General features: G+C 41.4%; 1 protein-coding gene across 3 annotated transcripts in view; it reads right to left on the reverse strand.

Annotated features, from left to right (window-relative positions):
* grinaa (glutamate ionotropic receptor NMDA type subunit associated protein 1a) overlaps nt 1–19990 on the reverse strand; it is a 31603-nt gene extending 11613 nt beyond the window's left edge. Inside the window, exon 1 of one of the 3 annotated variants that reach the window (XM_036953372.2) lies at nt 19645–19990. The gene's annotated coding sequence lies outside the window, so the exon portion shown is untranslated. Of the gene's footprint in view, nt 1–3231; nt 3317–19644 lie in introns of those variants that run through there. The other 2 variants (XM_090209153.1, XM_036953374.2) reach the window with 2 other exon arrangements.
* Nucleotides 19991–19994: the final 4 nt, after the last annotated feature.

Consider the following 19994-nt stretch of genomic DNA (forward strand, 5'->3'; position numbering starts at 1 on the left):
TGAATTTTCAAATAAAGATTAACTAGTCAGTGGCCACACCCCCGTGAGCCATGGACCACCCTTTTCCCTGAAGTGTATAAAACCCACTCCTGGCGAAATGCACATTAGACTAGAAAACATGCAGCTCACAGTTCATGTGAAATGGTTTAAACTACAACGCTACCAAAGGACAAGTCAGAGAATGCCGGGACAGAGTCCCCACGTTGGAATGGCTACAATTCTATAGACCACTAGACCATACAGCTGTAGTTTTGGCTACACGGCTGGAAATGGTTAAACTGAGACTATCGATCACTACAGAAGAAGTAGCAAATTCTAGATGACACAAATTACTAGTGTGCAGCTAGAAATTGCGTAAACCTAGAACGAGAATACCGACAACCACCAAAGCAGCTATTCTATGAGAAAATGTACAAAGTTTCCATTCTAACCACCGACAACCACGAAAGACATGGTGACTTCTGGGAAAGTTAACCAGAGACTCTGATGAACTCTACAAGACGATTGAGACATTCCAACAGAGAAGACAACAACAACATACGGTGTAAATATATACGTTGCAATTATTCTCGAATGAGCGGCCGTTCATGTGCAAAGGATTAGCGTTTCAATGATTATAATTATTTCTGCTGCGTGTAGCGAATCCATTTCGTCTTTCCCGCTCTCAGTCCCCACCCCTTTCCTTTGTCTACCAAGCCATTATATCAGCATAGCCCACTAGGGACTGTTCTATCATTGTTAGTAACCAATATCTGTTTGTTATGCAATTCTGTGTGATTATTTAGTTAGTTAGTAAATAAATAATGAAGCCAATTTATATATTGCTGATTCATTATGGAAACTAGGGTTTCTGCAGATATCCAAGGGTTTGCAATGTTCAGTAATGAGAACTGATGAGGTAATAATCCATTAACCTGTTGAAACTAGGGGGCACTATTTTCATTTTTGGAAAAATAACATTCCCAAAGTAAACGGGCTATTTTGTCAGGACAAGATGCTAGAATATGCATATAATTGACAGCTTAGGATAGAAAACTTTAAAGTTTCCAAAACTGTAAAAATATTGTCTGTGAGTATTGCAGGCAAAAGCCTGAGAAAAATCCAATCAAGAAGTGACTCATGTTTTGAATGGGCTATCAACCAGATTCCTTTTTCTACGTATTGCCCAATGTGTCTACAGCATTTTGACGTAGTTTCACGCCTTTATGTTGAAGAATGAGCGTAAGCGACAACATTGCGCAAGTGTCCGGCTGAGGGCTCTCAGAGTAATTCTTGTGTAATAGACAGAGGTAGCTATTTTTCCTCCCGGTCTTACTGAAAATACAGCTGTTCCGGTTGATATGTTATCAAATAGATATTTGAAAAACACCTTGAGGATTGATTATAAACAACGCAATTTCCGGTCAAATTCTCAGCCAAACGTGAAGAACTAACAAAGTTATTTCAGCAACAAAGAGTCACAAGTTTTAAACAACACAATGTAACTCCAAGTCAATCACACTTCTGTGAAATCAAACTGTCCACTTAGGAAGCAACACTGATTGACAATACATTTCACATGCTTTTGTGCAAATGGAATAGACAACAGGTGGAAATTATAGGCAATTAGCAAGACACCCCCAATAAAGGAGTGGTTCTGCAGGTGGTGACCACAGACCACTTCTCAGTTCCTATGCTTCCTGGCTGATGTTTTGGTCACTTTTTAATGCTGGCGGTGCTTTCACTCTAGTGGTAGCATGAGACGGAGTCTACAACCCACACAAGTGGCTCAGGTAGTGCAGCTCATCCAGGATGGCACATCAATGCGAGCTGTGGCAAGAAGGTTTGCGGTGTCTGTCAGCGTAGTGTCCAGAGCATGGACGCGCTACCAGGAGACAGGCCAGTACATCAGGAGACGTGAAGGAGGCTGTAGGAGGGCAACAACCCAGCAGCAGGACCGCTACCTCCACCTTTGTGCAAGGAGGACCAGGAGGAGCACTGCCAGAGCCCTGCAAAATGACCTCCAGCAGGCCACAAATGTGCATGTGTCTGCTCAAACGGTCAGAAACAGACTCCATGAGATGAGGGTGGTATGAGGGCCCGACGTCCACAGGTGGGGGTTGTGCTTACAGCCCAACACTGCAGGACGTTTGGCATTTGCCAGAGAACACCAAGATTGGCAAATTCGCCACTGGCGCCCTGTGCTCTTCACAGATGAAAGCAGGTTCACACTGAGCACATGTGACAGAGTCTGGAGACGCCGTGGAGAACGTTCTGCTGCCTGCAACATCCTCCAGCATGACCGGTTTGGCGGTGGGTCAGTCATGGTGTGGGGTGGCATTTCCTTGGGGGGGGGGGGGGGGGGGGGGGCGCACAGCCCTCCATGTGCTCACCAGAGGTAGTCTGACTCCCATTAGGTACCGAGATGAGATCCTCAGACCCCTTGTGAGACCATATGCTGGTGCGGTTGGCCCTGGGTTCCTCCTAATGCAAGACAATGCTAGACCTCATGTGGCTGGAGTGTGTCAGCAGTTCCTGCAAGAGGAAGGCATTGATGCTATGGACTGGCCCGCCCGTTCCCCAGACCTGAATCCAATTGAGCACATCTGGGACATCATGTCTCGCTCCATCCACCAACGCCACGTTGCACCACAGACTGTCCAGGAGTTGCTTTAGCCCAGTGCTGGGAAGAGATCCCTCAGGAGACCATCCGCCACCTCATCAGAAGCATGCCCAGGCGTTGTAGGGAGGTCATACAGGCACGTGGAGGCCAAACACACTACTCAGCCTCATTTTGACTTGTTTTAAGGACATTACATCAACGTTGGATCAGCCTGTAGTGTGGTTTTCCACTTTAATTTTGAGTGTGACTCCAAATACAGACCTTCATGGGTTGATAAATTTGATTCCCATTGATAATTTGTGTGATTTTGTTGTCAGCACATTCAACTATGTAAAGAAAAAATAATATTTTCATTCATTCAGATCTAGGATGTGTTACTTTAGTGTTCCCTTAATTTTTTTTGAGCAGTGTATGTCTGAACTATGTATATAGTATGCTTCCCAAAAAGAACATGGTCACTGTTGTAGAACGTTTATTTTGATTGGCGATTTTCTGCAATAATCAAGGGTGCAATCGGGTAGCCTGATTTCATGTAAAAAGGCAAAGCATGTAAACGTTTTAATCAAACTATTATATTAATCTGACTCTCCACAATAATCGTATTATTGTGTGCATGTAACCGCACTCACCTGGCTGCTACAAGTTAGCTAGTCTTGGCGCTCTCTCCCTCTCCAGATGGAAGCTGCAACAAGAGTACCAGCCTCTCTCTATCGCTTGCTCAGCAGTGCACAAGTTAAAAAAAACATACATTTAAAAAAATTATTTTGAATATCCGGATATCGGTCAAAAATTCATGATATTATTCGAATAGTGACATTATTTCAAACCCCAATTCCAACTGACAACATGATTCTAGGTAGACTGAAATGGAAGGATGTAGAATGACAGACCACTTTGTTCACATCTAGGCATAATCCAAATAACACACTCACTGGAGAGAATGCTTTGTGCCCTGCCACGAATTGATGTCATCTTGCTTTGTTGCCCCCCCCCCCCCCAATACATTTTTTACACCACCATCAGGTCATACTAAAATGTATCATACTGACTGGCGTAACATTTAATAACTGGTTGTACAGCATAAGCAAAAAAAAGACATGTTTATCAGAACCTGAAAGGATACTTCTGATTAATGTTTTTTTTTTTTTTTAACCAAGCAGTGTTTAGGCTATGCAGTGAAACAAAAATAAAAGTTCAACTACATATAAGTAAACCTAACTTTTGTTTTGCAAGAATCTTGAAGACAAGTTACCAGTTGACTGACTAGAACCCAACTTCCAACGCTGACAGAGATGGCCGCCTCGCTTCACGTTCCTAGGAAACTATGCAGTATTTTATTTATTTTTTATAAAACAAATTGTGTTATTTCTTACATTGTTACCCCAGGAAATCTTAGGTTTTATTACATACAGTCAGGAGGAACTATTGGATATAAAGAGCAATGTCAATTCACCAACATTACGACCAGGAATACGACTTTCCCGAAGCGGATCCTGTTTGGTCCACCACCCAGGACAATAGATCGGATCCCAGCCGGCGACCCAAAACAACGGCACCGCAGAAGGGGCAGACGGAGCGGTCTTCTGGTCAGGCTCCGTAGACGGGCACATTGCGCAATGCTCCCGAGCATTCTACTCGCCAATGTCCAGTCTCTTGACAAGATAGACAAAATCCGAGCAAGGGTTGCCTTCCAGAGAGACATCAGAGATTGTAACGTTCTTTGTTTCACAGAAACATGGCTCACTCGGGATACGTCAGTACAGACAACTGGCTTCTTAACGCATCGCGCCAACAGAAACAAACATCTCTCTGGTAAGAAGAAGTGCAGGGGTGTATGCCTTATGATTAACGAGACGTGGTGTGATCATAACAACATACAGGAACTCAAGTCCTTTTGTTCACCTAACCTAGAATTCCTTACAATCAAATGCCGACCGCATTATCTACCAAGAGAATTCTCTTCGATCATAATCACAGTCGTGTATATCCCCCTCAAGCTGACACATGGGCGGCCCTAAAATAACTTCATTTGACTCCATGTAAACAACATATCCTGAGGCTGCATGTATTGTAGCTGGGGATTTTAACAAAGCTAATCTGAAAACAAGGCTCCCTAAATTTTATCAGCATATCAAATGCGCGACCCGGGCTGGCAAAACCCTGGATCATTGTCATTTTAACTTCCGCGATGCATATGAAGCCCTACCCAGCCCTCCTTTCGGAAAACCTGACTACGACTCCATTTTGTTGCTCCAAAACCTATAGACAGAACAAAAACAGGTAGTGCCCGTGCTCAGGTCTGTTCAACGCTGGTCCGACCAATCGGATTCCAAGCTTCAAGATTTTAAAACGTATTTCACCTTTATTTAACCAGGTAGGCAAGTTGAGAACAAGTTGACATTTGCAATTGCGACCTGGCCAAGATAAAGCATAGCAATCGATACATACAGTGGGGCAAAAATGTATTTAGTCAGCCACCAATTGTGCAAGTTCTCCCACTTAAGATGAGAGGCCTGTAATTTTCATCATAGGTACACTTCAACTATGACAGACAAAATAAGAAAAAAAAAAAAAAATCCAGAAAATTATTGAATTTTTTTTTTATGAATTTATTTGCAAATTATGGTGGAAAATAAGTATTTGGTCAATAACAAAAGTTTATCTCAATACTTTATTGGCAATGGCAGAGGTCAAACGTTTTCTGTCAGTCTTCACAAGGTTTTCACACTGTTGCTGGTATTTTGGCCCATTCCTCCATGCAGATCTCCTCTAGAGCAGTGATGTTTTGGGGCTGTTGCTGGGCAACACAGACTTTCAACTCCCTCCAAAGATTTTCTATGGGGTTGAGATCTGGAGACTGGCTAGGCCACTCCAGGACCTTGAAATGCTTCTTACGAAGCCACTCCTTATTTGCCCGGGCGGTGTGTTTGGGATCATTGTCATGCTGAAAGACCCAGCCATGTTTCATCTTCAATGCCCTTGCTGATGGAAGGAGGTTTTCACTCAAAATCTCACGATACATGGCCTCATTCATTCTTTCCTTTACACGGATCAGTCGTCCTGGGTCTCTTTGCAGAAAAACAGCCCCAAAGCATGATGTTTCCACCCCCATGCTTCACAGTAGGCATGGTGTTCTTTGGATGCAACGCAGCATTCTTTGTCCTCCAAACACGACGAGTTGAGTTTTTACCAAAAAGTTATATTTTGGTTTCATCTGACCATATGCCATTCTCCCAATCTTCTTCTGGATCATCCAAATGCTCTAGCAAACTTCAGACGGGCCTGGACATGTACTGGCTTAAGCAGGGGGACACATCTGGCACTGCAGGATTTGAGTCCCTGGAGGCGTAGTGTGTTACTGATGGTAGGCTTTGTTCTTTGGTCCCAGCTGTCTGCAGGTCATTCACTAAGTCCCCCCGTGTGGTTCTGGGATTTTTGCTCACCGTTCTTGTGATCATTTTGACCCCATGGGGTGAGATCTTGCGTGGAGCCCCAGATCGAGGGAGATTATCAGTGGTCTTGTATGTCTTCCATTTCCTAATAATTGCTCCCACAGTTGATTTCTTCAAACCAAGCTGCTTACCCATTGCAGATTCAGTCTTCCCAGCCTGGTGCAGGTCTACAATTTTGTTTCTGGTGTCGTTTGACAGCTCTTTGGTCTTGGCCATAGTGGAGTTTGGAGTGTGACTGTTTGAAGTTGTGGACAGGTGTCTTTTATACAGATAACAAGTTCAAACAGGTGCCATTAATACAGGTAATGAGTGGAGGACAGAGGAGCCTCTTAAAGAAGAAGTTACAGGTCTGTGAGAGTCAGAAATCTTGCTTGTTTGTAGGTGACCAAATACTTATTTTCCACCATAATTTGCAAATTAATTCATTAAAAATCCTACAATGTGATTTTCTGGATTTTTTTTTTCTCATTGTGTCTGTCATAGTTGAAGTGTACCTATGATGAAAATTACAGGCCTCTCATCTTAAGTGGGAGAACTAGCACAATTGGTGGCTGACTAAATACTTTTTTGCCCCACTGTACAACAGTTACACATGGAATAAACAAAACAAACAGTTAATAATACAGTAGAACAAAAAGTCTATATACAGTGAGCGCAAATGAGGTAAGTTAAGGAAATAAATAGGCCATGGTGACGAAGTAATTACAATATAGCAATTAAACACTGGAATGGTAGATCGGCAGAAGATGAATGTGCAAGTAGAGATACTGGGGTGCAAAGGAGCAAGATAAATAAATACAGTATGGGGTTGAGGTAGTTAGATGGGCTGTTTACAGATGGGCTATCTATGTACAGGTGCAGTGATATGTAAGCTGCTCTGACAGCTGGTGCTTAAAGCTAGTGAGGGAGATGTGAGTCTCCAGCTTCAGAGATCTTTGCAGTTCGTTCCAGTCATTGGCAGCAGAGAATAGGATGGAAAGACGACCAAAGGAGGAATTGGCTTTGGGGGTGACCAGTGAGATATACCTGCTGGAGCGCGTGCTACGAGTGGGTGCTGCTATGGTGACCAGTGAGCTGAGATAAGGTGGGGCTTTACCTAGCAGAGCCTTGTAGATAACCTGTAGCCAGTGGGTTTGGCGACAAGTATGAAGCGAGGGCCAACCAACGAGAGCGTACAGGTCGCAATGGTGGGTAGTGTATGGGGCTTTGGATGGCAATGTGATAGACTGCATCCAATTTGTTGAGTAGAGTGTTGGAAGCTATTTTATAGATGACATCACCGAAGTCGAGGATCGGTGGGATGGTCAGTTTTACGAGGGTATGTTTGGCAGCATGAGTGAAGCATGCTTTGTTGCGATATAGGAAGCTGATTCTAGATTTAATTTTGGATTGGAGATGCTTAATGTGAGTCTGGAAGGAGAGTTTAGTCTAACCAGACACCCAGTATTCTAAGTCAGAGCCGTCCAGAGTAGTGATGCTGGACGGGCGAGCAGGTGCGGGCAGTGATCGATTGAATAGCATGCATTTAGTTTTACTTGCGTTTAAGAGCAGTTGGAGGCCACGGAAGGAGAGTTGTGTGGCATTGAAGCTCGTCTGGAGGTTAGTTAACACAGTCCAAAGAGGGTCAAGAAGCATACAGAATGGCTTCGACTGTGTAGAGGTGATTCAGAGAACCACCAGCAGCAAGAGCATACAGAAAATGTATACAGAAAAGAGAGTCGGTCCGAGAATTGAACCCTGTGGCACACCCATAGAGACTGCCAGAGGTCCGGACAACAGGCCCTCTGATTTGACACACTGAACTCTATCAGAGAAGTAGTTGGTAAACCAGGCGAGGCAATCATTTGAGAAACCAAGGCTGTAGTCTGCCAATAAGAATGTTGTGATTTACAGAGTCGAAAGCCTTGGCCAGGTCGATGAATACGGCTGCACAGTAATGTTTCTTATCGATGGCGGTTAAGATATCATTTAGGACATTGAGCGTGGCTGAGGTGCACCCATGACCAGCTCTGAAACCAGATTGCATAGCGGAGAAGGTACGGCGGGATTCGAAATGGTCGGTAATCTGTTTGCTAACATGGCTTTCGAAGACCTTAGAAAGACAGGGTAGGATAGATATAAGTCTGTAGCAGTTTGGGTCTAGAGTGTCACCCCCTTTGAAGAGGGGGATGATCGCAGCAGCTTTCCAATCTTTTGGAATCTCAGACGATACGAAAGAGAGGTTGAACAGGCTAGTAATAGGGGTTGCAACAATTTCGGCAGATAATTTTAGAAAGAGAGGGTCCAGATTGTCTAGCCCGGCTGATTTGTAGGGGTCCAGATTATGCAGCTCTTTCAGAACATCAGCGATCTGGATTTGGGTGAAGGAGAAATGGTGGGGGCTTTGGCGGGTTGCTATGGAAGGTGCCGGGCAGTTGACCGGGGTAGGGGTAGCCAGGTGGAAAGCATGGCCAGCCGTAGAGAAATGCTTATTGAAATTCTCAATTATAGTGGATTTATCGGTGGTGACAGTGTTTCCTAGCCTCAGAGCAGTAGGCAGCTGGGAGGAGGTGCTCTTATTCTCCATGGACTTTACAGTGTCCCGGAACTTTTTTGAGTTAGTACTACAGGATGCAAATTTCTGTTTGAAAAAGCTAGCCTTAGCTTTTCTAACTGCCTGTGTATATTTGTTCCTAACTTCCCTGAAAAGTTGCATATCACGGGGGATATTCGATGATAATGCAGAACGCCACAGGATGTTTTTGTGCTGGTCAAGGGCAGACAGGTCTGGAGTGAACCAAGGACTATATCTGTTCCTAGTTCTACATTTTTTGAGTGGGGCATGTTTATTTAAGATGGTGAGGAAGGCACTTTTAAAGAATAGACCAAAAAGATCATCAGGGACAACAATCACCCGGGCCACTGCCTGTTCACCCTGCTATCATACAGAAGGTGAGGTCAGTACAGGTTAGAGGTCGACCGATTAGTCAGGGCCGATTTCAAGTTTTCATAACAATCTGAAAAATCGGTATTATTGGACACCGATTTTGCCAAAAACATTTTTTTTTACACCTTTATTTAACTAGGCAAGTCAGTTAAGAACACATTCTAATTTTCAATGTCGGCCTAGGAACGGTGGGTTAACTGCCTCGTTCAGGGGCAGAACGACAGATTTTCACCTTGTCAGCTCAGGGGATTCAATCTTGCAACCTTACAGTTAACTAGTCCAACGCTCTAACCACCTGCCTCTCATTGCACTCCACAAGGAGACTACCTGTTACGCGAATGCAGTAAGCCAAGGTAAGTTGCTAGCTAGCATTAAACTTATCTTATAAAAAACAATCAATCAATCATAATCACTAGTTAACTACACATGGTTGATGATATTACTAGTTTGTCTAGCGTGTCCTGCGTTGCATATAATCGATGCTGTGCGTATTGTTGCTTCAATGTGTACCTAACCATAAACATCAATGCATTTCTTAAAATCAATTCACAGAAGTATATATTTTTAAACCTGCATATTTAGCTAAAAGAAATCCAGGTTAGCAGGCAATACTAACCAGGTGAAATTGTGTCATTTCTCTTCCGTTCATTGCAAGCAGAGTCAGGGTATATGCAACAGTTTGGGCCGCCTAATTTGCCAGAATTATGTAATTATGACATAACATTGAAGGTTGTGCAATGTAACAGGAATATTTAGACTTCTGGATGCCACCCATTAGATAAAATACAGGATGGTTCCGTATTTCACTGAAAGAATAAACGTCTTGTTTTCGAGATGATTCATTCAAACAGCACTTTTGTGCGTTTGCCAGCAGCTGTTTATGACTTCAAGCCAAACAACTCCCGAGATTAGGCTGGTGTAACCGATGTGAAATGGCTAGCTAGTTAGCGGGGTGCGCGCTAATAGCGTTTCAAACGTCACTCGCTCTGAGACTTGGAGTAGTTGTTCCCCTTGCTCTGCATGGGTTACGCTGCTTCAAGGGTGGCTGTTGTTGTGTTCCTGGTTCGAGCCCAGGTAGGAGCGAGGAGAGGGACGGAAGCTATACTGTTACACTGGCAATACTAAAGTGCCTATAAGAACATCCAATAGTCAAAGGTATATGAAATACAAATGGTATAGAGAGAAATAGTCCTATAATAAACTACAACCTAAAACTTCTTACCTGGGAATATTGAAGACTCATGTTAAAATGAACTACCAGCTTTCATATGTTCTCATGTTCGGAGCAAGGAACTTAAAACATTAGCTTTCTTACATGGCACATATTGCACTTTTACTTTCTTCTCCAACACTTTGTTTTTGCATTATTTAAACCAAATTGAACATGCTTCATAATTTATTTGAGGCTAAATAGATTTTATTGGTGTATCATATTAAGTAAAAATGTATTCACTATTGTTGTAATTATCATTATCATCAAAGCGAGGACCGAGAGACTGAAAAACAGCTTCTATCTCAAGGCCATCAGACTGTTAAACAGCCATCACTAACATTGAGTGGCAGCTGCCAACATACCGACTCATCTCTAGCCACTTTAATAATGAAAAAAATTGATGTAATAAATGTATCACTAGCCACTTTAATAAACAATGCCACTTTATAGAATGTTTACATACCCTACATTACTCATTGCATATGTATATACTGTACTCTATACCATCTACTGCATCTTGCCTATGCTGTTTGGCCATCGCTCATTCATTATTTTTATGTACATATTCTTATTCATTCCTTTACACTTGTGTGTATAAGGTAGTTGTGAAATTGATAGGTTAGATTACTCGTTGGTTATTACTGCATGGTCGGAACTAGAAGCACAAGCATTTCGCTACACTCGCATTAACATCTGCTAACCATGTGTATGTGACTAAATAAAATTTGATTTGATGTGTTTCACAAAAATACCTACAAGGAAAGACAGTCATCCAGACCTTCCAGGAAACTGTGCCCCCAAAGGATGTTGTTTGGTTTGTTAAATGTGATACGCCGTAAGTATCACCACATTTTTATAGTTTACTTCGCTACTTTCTAATTTCTCTCCATGCCACTTTCCATACAAGCCTAGCCCCGCCCTGTCACTCGAAGAGCGCATTTGTCTTCACTTGCGTTCAGACTGCATGGTCAATGCAACAATGTTGATGACAACGATGCTGTTTTCACTTTTTTATATAAATCTACTAGCGTTCTATAATTTCACTATTAGTTTGTGTTTCTTACATGTGCAAACAGCTACTTTGCCTTTTCTTGTCAAGTTGGGCCTAAATCGTTAGTTAGCTGGCTAATAAAAGTACAAACTTAATTAGCAATACAGCCAGATAAATGGTGTGGACCTAAAAATCAGAATGTTTGTGAAACAGTATCTTCTATTTCAAAGAGGAATACGTGAAGCATGAATATGTTAGCTACATGAAGTAGCTAAGAGAAAAGTGTTGAATGTAGCCAAAGATTATAGGGTCCCCTTTGCTTGTACAATCAATCAGGCAGTGTACAGCAGTTAACCCACTGTTCCTAGGCTGTCATTGTAAATAAGAATTTGTTCTTAACTGACTTGCCTAGTTAAATAAAGGTTAAATAAAAGGAGAAAAAAGAAAAACACACAGCACTAATCCTGTCTCTCACACTGAATCTGACAAGCAAGAGAAAGCAGCAGCGGCAGATCACTAGCATCAGGTGCAGTCTCCCTCCCCCTCCCCCCTCTTTTAGGCCACATTGAATAATGGTGTTATTATGAAACACTGACTGTCCCATTTCCTCTGGCTGCCAAAGCATGTCTGTCCTGATCCTGTCTCACTAGTCTGACCACAGAGGGCCGACCAGATGGGTAACATTCATTGGCATCCTGCTCCACAACATTCACATTAAAGAGCATAACAGATTACAATAGCACACTCTTCCCTATATAATGCCAATACTTTAAGGAAGAGTAAAAAAAATTTTTTTTTTAAGTAAATCACTAAATAGTGAATAGTGTTTCATTTCAGACACAGGCAATTTTTATCATCTGATAAGTCCTGGCGGCTGTTCTAACAACCGTAACAATGCTGTTTACAATTTCAATTTTATCCTCCAGAATCTCAAATATACTGATGGATGAAAAAAAACAATTCTTTATGGATTTTTAAAAATTGTATTTATTATTTCCATTAATTAAATTATATTACAAATAAGAATGGCGGGGTTGTCAATCCAAAGTTACAGCCAAAAGCTGTAAAAAAAAAACGAAGTACCCTTTGTCCTCTGAAGGGGGATAAATTGGTAAAAAAAAAAAAATGTAAAGACTACTGTAGACAAATTCATCGATAGGCTCAGTTAGGGACTGTCTGGGACTAAATAGCAGCTCAGCTTTGCTGACAGCACAAGCTTTCAACGACACCCGTCTTTCTGTCATCCTCGCTCTTTCACACGCATACATATATTTACCGGTAAACCAGCTCTAGGAAATAGCCCAGTGAGCACACAACATTGTCACTGATATTAGCTAGAAACATTGATCAAGAACACCCAAGGCGCGCCCATGTTATTTGCCAAACCTGTGTGACAAAACTGATCAGGTTACAGTGCTAGTTATAATATTTGGTTACAGTCTAGGAAGATGCTTAGTCACTTCCCGTCTTCCAGGGGACTGTCAGTGAAAGAAAACCGGCACTTCTCTGCAGCTCTAAACATGCAAATTTAATTTCAGCCATCCATAACAGGAAATAGTCTAGACAACAATGATTAATTTACCTATTTAGACCCGTTGATGCTGTGTTATTCACACACTACTGGCCCATATCTGTAGTGCAAGCCAAGGCAAGGCCAATATTAGCATAATGCTGTAATCTACAGCTATAGACAGCAGCCAGACAGTAGTAGACACCTGTCTCAGTCCTATCCAGATGAACAGCACAGTAACCCAGAGCCCCTGACTAATCAACATGTGACAGTGACACACAATCACATCATGTGATCAACTCACCGTTAGTTCATTTAATGGTAAATGTTCCACCAGCATGCTGTCAGCTAGTTGGACAGCCATGGTTGGGGCACATCACAAAATTGTGCGTTTGGTCTTATTGTCAAGGCTGTGACGAAACCAGTATCGCAATATTTTTTCCATGGCAAAAATTCAAACATGAAGCAGATGAAACGTTTTGGTCCTTCAAAAACCTGTATGTAAAATATTGTGTGCTATAGCTTGCAAAATAAATACATGTGACTCTTAATGACATAATGATGTTTCCAACATTAGGGCTGTTTTCCTGGAGAAGTAAAATCCGCTTCGTGTTTTGTTTCCTTGCCACGATACTAACGAGTATCGCGATACTGGTATCGTCCCGGCCCTACTTATTGTCACAACAAACAATGTAATTTCCATCACAGGTTCCAACATGCAACCAGTTTAGGCCTCAATGTCACAATGACCAGTGGTCTACTGTAAACTTCATTTTTTTGGAGCACGATTGAGTAGAATGATTAAGAAGAGAATGCTTGCAACACTGTTGAGTTCCATAAACTGAAATAGGAGGGAGTCGCCTCATGGATGAAGAGAGCACCACTATCCCTGGCTCCTACAGATATAGGGTGATCCCCAAATGGCACCCTATTCTCTATGTAGCGCAGTACTTTTGACCCGGGACCAATATGGAGCCATTTGGGATGCAGACATAGCCCTTGGCCGCATTCACTAGGAAAATTAAGGGGAGACTCACGACGACTGACATCTACACAAAGCACAGGCTTATATATGGTGGTCAGAACTGTTGCTCTGCTGCTAAGGCGAGCAAGATGCCTTATGCTGGTGGGGTGGGGACTTGTGTTTTCTTTGATGTTTTAATTTAGATTTGTATTTTATGTACAAAGGTGTGTGTGTGTGTATATATATATATATATATATATGAGGTCGAACGATTATGATTTTTCAACGCCGATACCGATTATTGGAGGACCATAAAAGCCGATACCGATTAATCAGCCAATTTTGTTTATTTGTAATAATGACAATTACAACAATACTGAATGAACACTTATTTTAACTTAATATAATACATCAATAAAATCTATTTAGCCTCAAATAAATAATGAAACATGTTCAATTTGGTTTAAATGATGCAAAAACAGTGTCGGAGAAGAAAGTAAAAGTGCAATATGTGCTATGTAAGAAAGCTAAAGTTTAAGTTCCTTGCTCAGAACATGAAAACATATGAAAGCTGGTGGTTCCTTTTAACATGAGTCTTCAATATTCCCATGTAAGAAGTTTTAGGTTGTAGTTTATTATAGGACTATTTCCCTCTATACCAGTTGTATTTCATTAACCTTTGACTATTGGATGTTCTTATAGGCACTTTAGTATTGCCAGTGTAACAGTATAGCTTCCGTCCCTCTCCTCGCTCATCCCTGGGCTCGAACCAGCAACACAACGACAATTAGCGCACGCTAACTAGCTAGCCATTTCACTTCAGTTACACAAGCCTCATCTCGGGAGTTGATAGGCTTGAAGTCATAAACAGCGCAATGCTTGACGCACAACGAAGAGCTGCTGGCAAAACGCACAAAAGTGCTGTTTGAATGAATGTTTACGCGCCTGCTTCTGCCTACCACCGCTCAGTCAGATACTTGTAAGCTCAGCCAGATTATATGCAACGCAGGACACGCTAGATAATATCTAGTAATATCATCAACCATGTGTAGTTAACTAGTGATTATGATTGTTTGCTAGCTAGCAACTTACCTTGGTTTGCTGCATTCGTGTAACTCCTTGTGGAGTGCAACGAGAGAGAGGCAGGTCGTTATTGCGTTGGACTAGTTAAGGTTGCAAGATTGGATCCCCAGAGCTGACAAGGTGAAAATCTTTCGTTCTGCCCCTGAACAAGGCAGTTAACCCACTGCTCCTAGGCCGTCATTGAAAATAAGAATGTGTTCTTAACTGACTTGTCTAGTTAAATAAAGATTAAATAAAAAGGTGTGAAAAAAATAAAAACCGGCAGATCAGCAGCCAAAAACAGAGATTTCCGATTGTTATGAAAACGGCCCTAATTAAAATTGGCCATTCCGATTAATCGGTCGACCTCTAATAATAATATATATATATATATATATATATATATATATAAATAAAACACAAACTTCAACTGTGTGTGTACGTACACCTTAGCCAAATACATTTAAACTCATTTGGACAACTCCTGACATTTAATCCTAGTAAAAATTCCCTGTCTTAGGTCAGTTAGGATCACCACTTTATTTTAAGAATGTGAAATGTCAGAATAGTAGTAGAAAGAATGATTTATTTCAGCTTTTATTTCTTTCATCACATTCAAAGTGGGTTAGAAGTTTACATATACTCAATTTGTATTTGATAGCATCACCTTCAAATTGTTTAACTTCCACAAGATTCCCACAATATGGTGGGTGAAATTTGGCCCATTCCTCCTGACAGAGCTGGTGTAACCGAGTCAGATTTGTAGGCCTCCTTGCTCGCACATGCTTTTTCAGTTCTGTCCACAAATGTTCTATAGGATTGAGGTCAGGGCTTTGTGATGGCAACTCCAATATCTTGACTGTTGTCCTTAAGCCATTCTGCCACAACTTTGGAAGCATGCTTGGGGTCATTGTCCATTTGGAAGACCCATTTGCAACCAAGCTTTAACTTCCTGACTGATGTCTTGAGATGTTGCTTCAATATATCCACAATTTTCCTACCTCATGGTGCCATCTATTTTGTGAAGTGCACCAGTCCCTCCTGCAGCAAAGCACCCCCACACCATGATGCTGCCACCCTGTGTTTCATGGTTGGGATGGTGTTCGTCGGCTTGCAAGCCTCCCCCTTTTTCCTCCAAGCATTACGATGGTCATTATGGCCAAACAGTTCTATTTTTGTTTCAAGTACGTTCGTCACTAGGAGACAGAACACGTCTCCTTCCTGAGCTGGATGACGCCTGCGTGGTCCCATGGTGTTTATAGTTTTGTACTATTGTTTGTACAGATGAACGTTGTACCTTCAGGTGTTTGGAAATTGCTCCCAAGGATGAACCAGACTTGTGGAGGTCTACAATTTCTTTTCTGAGGTCTTGGCTGATTTCTTTTGATTTTCCCATGAAAGCAAAGAGGCAATGAGTTTGAAGGTAGGCCTTGAAATACATCCACAGGTACACCTCCAATTGACTCAAACAATGTCAATTAGCCTATCAGAAGCTTCTAAAGCCATGACACAATTTTCTTGAATTTCCCCTGATGTTTAAAAGCACAGTCAACTTATTGTATGTAAACTTCTCACCCACTGGAATTGTGATACAGTAAATTATAAATTAAATAATCCGTCTGTAAACAATTGTTGGAAAAATTACATGTGACATGCACAAAGTAGATGTCCTAACCCACTTGGCAAAACTATAGTTTGTTAACAAGAAATTTGTGAAGTGGTTGAAAAACAAGTTGTTTTAATGACTCCAACCTTAGTGTATGTAAACTTCTGACTTCAACTGTGTGTGTATATATATATGGCAGGGATCCATCATGGGTTAGTACACTGGATGGTGAACTAGGCTATACAAAGCACTAGAAACAGTAATGACAGGACATTTCATGTCTTTGAGACTAATGTCTCGGGTCGCTCAAATTATAGATATCTAATGTGCAAATATTTAGGCTTGAGTGATGAAATGTCAAATGTTAAGCCTAAATGTCCACCATATTCTACTTTAAAATGGAGTTAATGGAAGTTCAATCAGGAAGTCCTGGTCTGAATGCACCTTCTTGCATTAAACTTTGGTTCAGTTGTACAATGTAATTTACATTACTTCCTTAATTATGGGCACAGCGGGAACGTTCTATTTGTTTACAAATGGTCTCATCAACAGCACAACTTCATGTCACTCCTCCTCCTCTATTAATTAACCATGTGTGAAATGCCAGTCAGGAAAATAATGCAATTCCACCATGCTTTCTAATAGACCAACAGGAATAGCTGTTTAATTATCACCTTCCTTTCTTCACTCATGGGTGGAAATCATGAGAAATACATTTAAGCTAATGGTTAACCCTCATCCCTCTTACTTGCAGCAAAAGTTTCCACCGTCAACCCTCCACCCAAACCCACCAGCTGAAGGTCCCGTCATTTGAACCTCCTTCAAACAAGCTGTGCGGGTTCTGATGCCAGCTGCCCATCAAAGGGCTAACTTCCATCCCAGCATCCATCCCCCGGAAGACAGGGCCATCCCCCAAAATGTATATTTTAATCAACTGTAATATTTGCATTCAGTCGCCGTTGTTCATTGGGGCGGCAGGTAGCATAGTGGTTCGAGCTTTGGACTAGTAACCGAAAAGTTGCAAGATCGAATCTCCGAGCTGACAAGGTAAAAATCTGTCGTTCCTCCCCTGAACAAGGCAGTTAACCTACTGTTCCTAGGCCATCATTGAAAATAAGGATTTGTTCTTAACTGACTTGCCTAGATAAATGAAGGTACAATTGTTTTATTTTTTTTATTCAGTTAGGCTCTAAGGCTCTCCTCTATGTAAACCTGCATACACCCCCCTTGTACTTTCTCCTCTCTCCAATAGTAAAATAACTAATAAAAGTGAAGTGGTTAGAGCAGTTATTTCCATGGCTGCCATAGAGATCCAATAAATGGCTGGACCTGATTCAAGCCCATCACATAGAACGATGTTGCATGCTTCAACCACATAAAGAGCCAGAAGGTATTAGCAATTGCACCCTCCTTCTCATACTTAATGTTTCCGGAAGCACGGTAGATAAAAAGTACGATCCAAATGAACCATATTACAATTCATTAACGTAATGCACAGAGGAGCTCTCAAAAGGCAAGCCAGGAGAGGGAAGTGTTCTTGGTTGCAATGAAATTGAATGCATGCCAGTGTTAAATTAATTTGCTCCACATTTTCCTAACATCATGCATCCCCAGGAGGACAGTGTTCCAGGAATATTCCAATAGTCAAAAGCTAGGGCCATAAAAGGAAAACAGTCCAGTCCCAACTTCAACTGTAAAAACAGGAAGAGACAGTAAAATAAAGTCAGAAAAGATAGCCCTAAACGACCTGTGACTGCAACAGCAAGTTGAGTATTTTCTTGTTGAGTACAATTGAAGACCTTGAAGTAGATCACAATGAGGCTAAGTCTGAGACTGGTCAATTTTGTAAATACATTTTTAAAATTATTTTTTCATTTTGAATTGTGTACTTGTTGACATTTACTGCATCGATTGACAGTAACATAAGCATTCCGCTGCACCCGCCATAACACCTGCTAAACAGTGTACGTGACCAATAAAATGTGATTTGGTTCACATTTCTAGAAAGAAACAAACGTCAGCTGCATGAACTGACAGCAACTGCTTGAACCCAGGGGCCACGTTTGATGATATATCAGCACTAATAGGAATCTACTATATGCATTGCAACAAAGTAAACAATTGGGCCGTAGGCCTATCTGAGAACTTAAGCCCACACTGCCTGGTGCATTCTTTTCAGCTAACTGTGGCTGCAACCAAAGCACATTTACTGTAAACATTGACAGCATCCCTGTCTGCCTCATAATACAACTAGTTAGCTAATAGGCTAGCATTATATAAACAATGCATCCGGGCATTACAACCGGTTTGGTAATCCTGGCTTTTCACTTCGCCCGTCATATTAGTGCTGTACATCCACAGGCCTAAACTAAACCACGATGACTGCGTTTACACAGGTAGCCCAATTTTAATATTTTGTTTCATTCATTGGTATTTTGGCCAATCAGATCCGCTCTGAAAATAATCTGATGTTTAAAGATCTGTTTGGTCAAAATACCAATTATTGTAGAAAAACTCAGAATTGGGCTGCCTGTGAAAACGCAGCCGATGGGCGTCGTATCAATTCGATGCACCTTGCCTACTCCGCTTGATGAAATTACCAGAATGGCTACATCACATGGTATTCTCGTTTACAGCGCTGTTCCCAGATGACTTTGTTGCGTAGATGTATCTACAGCAAATGCCTCACAGACAGTGTTGTCATTCGGTTAATGATGAATAGGCCCAATATCACTAATTACAAATCAACAGCACAGCTAATTCGAAGACGAAAAGGGGAGCAGGTTGCACGACTGTCGAGACGATTGACTAGTTAAATGATCTAACGTTTCATTACAGATTGTTATTGCGTTTCGAAACGAAACTATAAGAGGCTAGCAAGCCAACACTGGCGACTACCTACATTTTGCTAGCCCACGGGTAAAAATAAAAACCTAGACAATAGCCGATTTAGCTATCCATTCATCATTTCGAGAAAGTTGTAGAACAAGCATTTCACTCCTCGCGTCAACATTGTAGCTGGAAATCTAGGCTAACATCGTAATCAGATTTTTTTTAAACCAACTGACATTTAATCCCCAAAGTGTTGTCATCATACTCCATTCAAAAATATATTGCAGTAATTTAGTTATTGATAGAACGTTAGGCGATAAGACACACCATCTTTGTTAATTTAGTAAATAACGGCTGTTCAAATAGCTAGCTACGTTTACGTTATTAGCCATTAGGTAGCTACTGCAAGTTGTTAGCTAGCTTGTTTATACTGCTAAAAATGAGAAGCAATTTAGCTAATAATTCCCAAATAAAAAGCAACCTTACCTTTTTTAGTACGTGTACCTTTAACCAAGCAAAACAGTGTAGTTAACGTTGATATATTATTCAACGCCAATTCCCGTTGAATTGATGTTTCGCTTTCGAAACCCTGCTGCCTCCTCCGATGTGAAACGTCCAGTTAGTAAGATTCTGAGCAGCTTTTCACGCAATTGCGAAAACTACAGTGACTGGCGTCATCTCACGATATTGTCATGTGCGGGAATCACCAAACCTAACACAAATGTATATGCTATTTTAATTGAAAACAAATGATATTCACCGTTGAGTGAGCAGTAGTAACATGTTTTGATGTCAATACAATATGACTATGTTAAGACAAACTGTGACGCATACAT

Source organism: Oncorhynchus mykiss, chromosome 18 (genome assembly GCF_057628025.1).
Source record: "Oncorhynchus mykiss isolate SJ-2025 chromosome 18, ASM5762802v1, whole genome shotgun sequence".
Classification (NCBI taxonomy): domain Eukaryota; kingdom Metazoa; phylum Chordata; class Actinopteri; order Salmoniformes; family Salmonidae; genus Oncorhynchus; species Oncorhynchus mykiss.